At 40.0% G+C, this 7,632-nt stretch overlaps 2 long non-coding RNA genes across 2 annotated transcripts; both read left to right on the top strand.

Moving 5' to 3' along the window:
• Nucleotides 1-851: 851 nt before the first annotated feature.
• On the top strand, nt 852-2,714 carry LOC135295511 (uncharacterized). The gene is made up of 3 exons (XR_010357632.1): nt 852-955; nt 1,354-1,462; nt 2,545-2,714. It is a non-coding gene; the product is annotated as an uncharacterized LOC135295511 (long non-coding RNA).
• A 2,120-nt stretch (nt 2,715-4,834) lies between these two features.
• Nucleotides 4,835-7,240, top strand: LOC135295510 (uncharacterized). Its single transcript, XR_010357631.1, has 3 exons — nt 4,835-4,927; nt 5,125-5,255; nt 6,695-7,240. It is a non-coding gene; the product is annotated as an uncharacterized LOC135295510 (long non-coding RNA).
• The last annotated feature ends 392 nt before the right edge of the window (nt 7,241-7,632 follow it).

Genomic DNA, 7,632 nt, shown 5'->3' with positions numbered 1-7,632 from the left:
AGTAGCAGTAGAAGCTGGAGAAGGGAGTGAGAATATATGAGAGGAAACAGCCCTGCAGACATCGAGATCATGACTAAAGAGGGGCAGGAGGTGCTGCAGGCACCAGAGCTGAGATTCCCCTGCAGCCCTTGGTGCAGAACCATGGTGAGGCAGTCGTGCCCCTGCAGCCCATGGAAGGCCGTGGTGGAGAAGAGATCCACCTGCAGCCCATGAAGGATCCTGTGCTGGAGCAAGTGGAAGTCTGAAGGAAGCAGTGTCCCCACAGAAAGCCCACAATGGAGCAGGGTCCTGGTGGGAGGAGTGGCCTGTGGAAGGACCCACACTTGGGCAGCCTGTTCTGAAGAACCCACATTGGAGCAGTTAGTGAAGATCTGCAGCCCTTGAGGGTAGGACTCAGGTGGGAGAAGTTCATGGAGTTCACAGTCTCTTATGGGAGGGACCCCAGGCTGGAGAAGAGGAGTGTGAGGAGTCCTTCCCTGAGGAGGAAGGAGCAGCAGAGACATGTGTTGAACTGACTGCAGCCACCACTCCCTGCACCCCCACTCCCCCTGCACCACTGCTGCAAGGAGGTGGAGAAGTCAGGAGTGAAGTCTGTGAATAAGGAAGGGGTGATGGAAAGATATTGCAAGATTTGGTTTTGTTTCTCATTATCCTACTCTGACTTGATTAATAATAATAAATCAAATTAATTTTCCCGAGTTCTGTCCATCATGGTAATTGGTGAGTGATCTCTTCCTGCCCTTATCTCAACCCATGAGATTTTTGTTTTATTTGCTCTTTCCTGTCCATTGAGGAGGGCAGTGACAGAGTGGATTTGGTTGGCACCAGGCAACCAGTCAGGGTCAATCCATCACACTGTGACTTCACAGTGCAGTCATTTGAACAAAACAGATGTTTTATAACCAGCATTGTGGAAGATCTTTAATTGAATTTGGGGCCCTAACACCCTATTTTGGTAATTTCAGAGATATATTAGTTTCTTGCATATTTGCATTTGAAAACATTGTTTTTAATAATGGGAAATAAAAATTAGATCATGTAGGTAAAAGTAATATTAATATTTAAACCCTTTAAGTAGAAACTTTATTCTATTCTTGAATCAAGTTTTTTTAACAAGGAGAAAGCTTTTTCTGTCAACATTTATTTTAATCTAAGCTATTTTGTTGTTATAAACCATATTAAGTTCTTTTTATTTTTGTGTTGTTCTTCTACTTTTGAGAGATCCTTTTATTTTCTCTACATCACCCCTGATTTTGGAACCTTAGGCTGATACTTACCTTCAAAGTATGCTGATGCTGCCACGAGCGACATAATAAAGCATTTCATAATTATTTTCTCTTAACTTGTTTACAGGCCTCACTACCCCATTTTTATCCTTTTAGCTGATGATTCTTAGCACAAAGAAGACTCAAGTGGCATGAAGTATTTCCAGAAATCGAGGCTAAAAAGAACTATACTTCAGGTATTCTGGTCTGAACAGTAAAAAGTGTAATTTTCCTCATATATCGACTTCATATGGAGCAAAACAACATGCCTGGGCAGCAGGAGATGAGGCATCATTAGGAAATAATTTCACTACAAGAAGCCCAGATAAAAGACAGTTGCTTTTCTAAACATTGTAATGTACACAGGGCAACTTTGACATTCATCTTTACCAAAGTAGATCAGGACTAAGAAGAACACAGGACTATGTTTTTAATCCTATACACTTACTAGTATTTTTAGAGTATTTTAGAGCGCATGCTAAAAGTGCATTGGACATGTTCAACTGGCCAGCAGAACAACGTGCCTGTGATCAGCACAGAATAAAACACCATCCAGTAATCCACCTGAAAGAACTGTGTTTGCTTTTGTGTAGTATTCACCTGAAAATTAGATCCATTAATGTGGAGGTCATTCAATGTTGTTACATTTCTCTTCAGTGGTTGGTATTTATATGGTCATTTCTAGTAATTTCTTATAGGTAGAGGCTGCCTCTATTTAGCAGGACTGCTAGTCAGCAAGATGCTGGACTGCAGTTTCAGGAAAAGCAATGTCTCAATGTGTGACCTTGGCAGGTTACTCAATTGCCACCCACTCAGCATCAATCAGTCCCCCTGGAAAATTGATTGAATAACAGTCTCATGGAAAATCACACTTTGTAAGCACTGAATTTTCATGGATGAAATTACAGTACTTTTAGGAAGTAGAAAAGGATGTAATTTCAATTTTGTTGATTGTTCCTGTGTATAATCAGTATTTTATTTTTGTACATATATAAATATATACAAGTGATGGCTCCTTCAAGAAGAGAGGAATTTAGCACTAAGACCCGGGGTATGTCTATGCAAGTACCTAATTTTGCACTAAAGGAGTGGATTAATAGACTAAAAGAGGTAGTGCTGAGCCCCCTAATCCCACATAACCCATGGCTCATGAATATTATCTGCTTAGATATAGTCTGGAATCCTGGATTGAACATAGCTATGAAACATGCAGCTTGAAGCTGTTTGAAGAGTTTGAAGCTTATTGGTTTCATATGCCTGTCTACGTTTGTGATTGCAGTGCATGTGGTGCACCCTGGATGGGAGATTCCCATTGAGTTTCCTCCAAAAGACATCCAGTTCCCACCCCCAGAACTTCTTTGTAAATTCTGAGCTGTGGGAAATGAGGATATTCAGGACTTCCCTCCAAGCTCACACTATTGTTCCAGCCTGAAGCCCTAATGGAGATGGAGCCACATCATCTGAGTGGGATGAACTATTCCTCACCCATGGCTTAAATCATATTCTTTTTGAACTAAGACTGAAAGGTTTGTTAAAAAGAATCAATTATTTTCTGCTTTTTAAACCAATTTTAACAGTTATATTAATGTTTATCACTGTTATGGTTCCCACATAAAACTGCCAGGACAGTCATTGTAACAAACAGTATGATATAATCTTAATGAAAATAGAGGTGCCAAAGGAAAAGGAGATTGGAGTTGAAGCTTCAGGGGCAGTTTTGTTCATGTGTTTACAGAGCAGGATTGACTGCATACCTTATTTTTTTCCCCCCAAGTCTACTATGCTTAAGGAAAATTACATATATTTGCATTGTAAATTACTATTCAGTGAGGTGAGACAGTATAGCATTTTCCAGTGCTTCCTATTAATTTTTCAGAGCAAAATACCAGAAGGAATTGAACACTTTATTGCTGGTTTTCTGTATTTTCATAGTTATTTCACTAAAAAAAAGAAGTGATAGACACATTCTTAAAGAGTAAAAAAATTAGTCTACAATTTTAGATCAAAAAATAAAGAATAAGACCAAGTTATATTAGTACTAAATTCTTGTTCCTGTGCAGACATAGGAAAAAGAGGGACACTACTTGAATTTAATGGTGTTCATGAGGCTACTTCTAGATGTCAGAATTTAAATTTTCAACCAGGATAAATCATCAGATCTTGCTTATTTCACAGACATTAGAGGTAATCTCAAATTTGTCACTCTTGAGTGTTTGAGTATCTTCTTTAAAGAGCTTTCTCTTGCTCTTAAAAATAGTTATTAATTACCATTAAGTACTGTTTTGTTGCAAAAGAAGATAAGTTACCTCTGAGGAGATTTTGTCCTCAATCCTGAAGTTCCTCCCTGGACTTGGACCATCTTTCTGTACTGTCAGTAGCCAAATGTGATTCAGTGACTGGACAGTAATATTGCCCAGGTTTATTGAGCATCCCAGCTACAAAGCCACTGAGACACAAGACATTGCACCCCATGTGCCTAAGGCAAATGATCAGGCCACCAGAAATAACTTTCCATTTAAAGCTGCTTTGCTATCAAGTTTCCCTGTCAAGGTATGTCGTGTCATTTGAAACTGCTGAGTCTAGAATTGTGCTTATTTGTGCAGATGACAAGTTACCAAACTTACCCTGTCTGTCAGACATTGGTGGCTTGGCATGTCTGGGCATTTGAAGGTCAGATGAACCACCCAGAGCTGACCTCTCTAGTACAGAAGATACATATGTCAGTGCTGTATTTTTATTGCCATCCCCCCCTTCCCTGTAATTGTTGCTACAGACAACTACACTCAGCATAACACAACAATTAATCTTAAGAGAGAGTTTTGGGGTTGTATTTTTGTTATATTCAAGCAAATGAGAGCTTTCCTCATCTTAATCTGAGGAAGTGAATCAATGAGAGTGGCTGTCCTGGGCAGGACCATAGTGACCTTCTTGACAAAGGAAGTGGGGCCTCAGAAGCTGTTCTGGTGCTGCTGGGCAGTTGCTGAATATTTGCATGGATCTGGGGATGTGGCTTCCGTACAGTGAAGAGGGTAGATTTTAATAAGAGGGTATATCCAGTTGCCCGATACCTGTGGAACTGTCCCTTGCAGTCCTCTGCCAAAGCTTCATCTATGTGTGGGTAAAATGGAGTAGGAACTCAGCCATGGCCTTGACTGATACCTGGGACTTTGGGGAGGATGAAGAGGAGCACACAGGTGGGACCCCCACACCTTGCTTCTGGGAGCAGGTTGAGATCCCTGACTCCAGGCTTGGGGCAGAAGCACAGTGCCTAGTTCTCCCACTTGCTGTGAGATGCAAAAGCTCCAAACAGCCCTGGTCCAAGCAAAGCCAGGCCCAGGTCTGCACCTTCAGGTGCAGCTGGAGGTAGAAGGACATCAGTGAGGGATGAGGGACTGATTGTGTGAGGCTCACTCAGCCATGCGTAGAGCATGTCAGTGCCCCAGCAGGGTGTGATACAGATCACTCAGGGAGGGTCTGTTAAAAGGAATCAGAGTTGTCATGGCACGAGCACTACAGGACACAAAGCAGAGACACCCACTCCTGTCATGTGTCACAGAAGCAGGCTGTGCCTTCACCAAGCAGACTGAGGGTGTCAGGAGTGCACACGGAGAACACATCCAATGGCTTGTGAATGACAGGACATCTCCCAAAGGCAGCACAGGGCAGTTTTCCCATATGTTGTATTTACACAATGTCAAAAAACCCCAGAACTACACATGAAACTTATATCTCTGCTTGTGCATAAATTATTAGCTTTTAATAAAATAACCATTTCAGTTCTGAGTTTGAGTCCCAGACAAGATGGAAGTTGCTGAACTAATGTCTTCTTTTCTGTGTCACTCTTATTCTATGCCAACAGATGCGGAATCTGTAACACAAACTGTAGAGATTTGCTCCTGCCGTAAGAGCTCTACTTTAGCATCTCCTACATGTGAGCTGGTACGGGCAGAATAGTAATCTGTGCTCTTCATCCCAATGTATGCAGAGACAGTAAGTTTTCCCTTTATATATACAGTCTTGGTAGTTAATCACTTTGTCTTTATATAACCTTGAGAGTATGTCAGATTCTCACTTTCCAATTTCTATACAGTTATTGCATTTTAGGAAAAGTCTATTTCATGCTTATCCAGCTGTCAGAACCATCAAGGTATATATATTCGATGAGAAATAATAAGAAACTTCTTAAAAAACATTTTAAATATTCAGTTTACTGCCATTGTTTGTATATGAAACAGAAGTAAAAAATATTACCAGTATTAAAAGAGACAGGACATTTGCAGCTGGTTCCCCAGGAATAATCCAGAACGTAGAATCATGAAGCCCTATCTCATTTTACAAGATGCCTCAAACTAGTTGGATGGAATAGTCCTATAATTTTTAGTACAAACCTCCAAAAGATTAAGTAGACAGCTTTGATCTTTTCATTTCTTGATCCTAAAATATGATAATTTTTACTGATTGTAATAAAAAAATTAACAAATTTTAGATAAACCAGCATGTGAAAAGGTTACAAGCTGATACACTGTAATTTTTGTATTAACAAAAAACAAAAGTGTGAAATAGTAAATAAGGAATATGTGCAGTGAACTTACACTGATCATAAGTACATATGGAAAGCTGCTTCTGAAAAAATTGACTTTTTTACACTTGAAAATGCAGAAGGTATAAATTAGTAGTTCTTCATTGTATACAAAATGAGCCAGCTACAAAAGATTTGTATTACGTGACTGACACTTTTTATACCCTTGAAAAGAATTACAAAAATATATAAATTACTTACATGAAGTCACTAGTAATTAACCTTTGTCATTTCTTGCATGCTTTTGAAAATACTTAAGGATTCAGACTAGAATTTTTATGAGCTTAGACCTCATTCCTTGAACTAGATTTTCTGAGGAGGTCACCATTCAACTCCCACTGAAATGCTAGAATAAACAACCATATATCAAGAGTTCAAGAGGACAGCAAGCCAAGCTCTGCTAGAGTTTTCAAAGGTTGTTTGAAACAGTGGCAAATATTTCTCAAACATTTTAATTAAAATAAAGCAAAGAAAAAGAAATTTGTTGAGAAGGTCAAGATGAAAGATAATCTTGAAAGGTCCTCAAAACTAAATGAACACTTGCTTCATTGTCAACACAATTAATGATGTTGAATTTGGGGGCAAAGTAGGACCATAATGGGAATGGAAATAATCTCAATCTAAGTGGAAATAAAACTCCAAGATACTAGTGAATTTTGTCCAAAGCTTTGTTAGAGCTGCCATAACAAATCGCAGATTCTGAAGTCAGGTTTTTCTAACATTGTATTGCTCACCTTGTTTAACAAACATTTACTATGTTTTAAAAAAACTGAAAACCCAGAACATTGATAGTTTCCTCTGATTTGTTTTGTTGCACTTGAAAAACACTAACTTTTTGCCTTTACTGTAGATCTTAACATCGTTATAGAGAATCACTCTAAGGAAGGGTGGTACAGATGGCATGGTCACATGTGGGACAACTGTTCTTCACCTCCTTCTGAAACAAACATCTCCCATGCTACTAACCAAAATCAGAAGTACTGATAGTGTTGATCATGTAGCCGAGTGTTTCATATCCATTGTCTGGAGAGTGATGTCCCAGATGTGTGGAGGGAAGTAAAGGTGCTACCCATACTTAAGAGAGAATTGCTCTCTGAACATGACCCTCTTTGTCTCCTTTTATTGGCTCTTGACAACAGACTTCCTCAGCAACTGAAGTGAGGTGCCTGAGCTAAAAATGTACAAATCTGTGTACATGGCACTCAGTTCATTCCCTGTAATCCTTATCACAGTATCACAGAATCAGTTAGGTTGGAAAAGATCTCTGAGGTCATTGAATCCAACCTGTGGGTGAACGCTGCCCTGTCAACCAGACCATGGCACTGAGTGCTACATTCAGCCTTCCCCAAAACACCTCCATGGATGATGACCACCACCACCCTGGGAAGTCATTCCAATGTCTAATGACCCTTTCTGTGAATAAATTCTTCCTGATGTCAAACCTAAACCTCCCCTGGTGCAGCGTGAGACTGTGTCCTTTCATCCTGTCACTTGCTACCTGGCAGAAGAGGCCAACCCTCACCTGGCTACACCCTCCTTTCAGGCAGCTGGAGAGAGCAGTGAGGTCCTCCCTGAGCCTCCTTTTTTCCAGGATAAACAGTTTGGAGAAGCTCTCTCAAGAGGAACTTATGCTCTTAGTTAGAAGGTAATAGATGAAAATGATCGTGAGGGGAGATAAAAATGGTTATTTTTTATTTGTGAAACAACAAAATACAGCACTAGGAAGCATTAGCTGCACAGGTAGCGAAGCATCACTCCTGTTGTACAAAGTGCTCATGACACTTCGTT

The sequence above is a fragment of the Passer domesticus genome, chromosome 2 (genome assembly GCF_036417665.1).
Source record: "Passer domesticus isolate bPasDom1 chromosome 2, bPasDom1.hap1, whole genome shotgun sequence".
Classification (NCBI taxonomy): domain Eukaryota; kingdom Metazoa; phylum Chordata; class Aves; order Passeriformes; family Passeridae; genus Passer; species Passer domesticus.
This window is presented reverse-complemented; position numbering and strand designations above follow the sequence as displayed.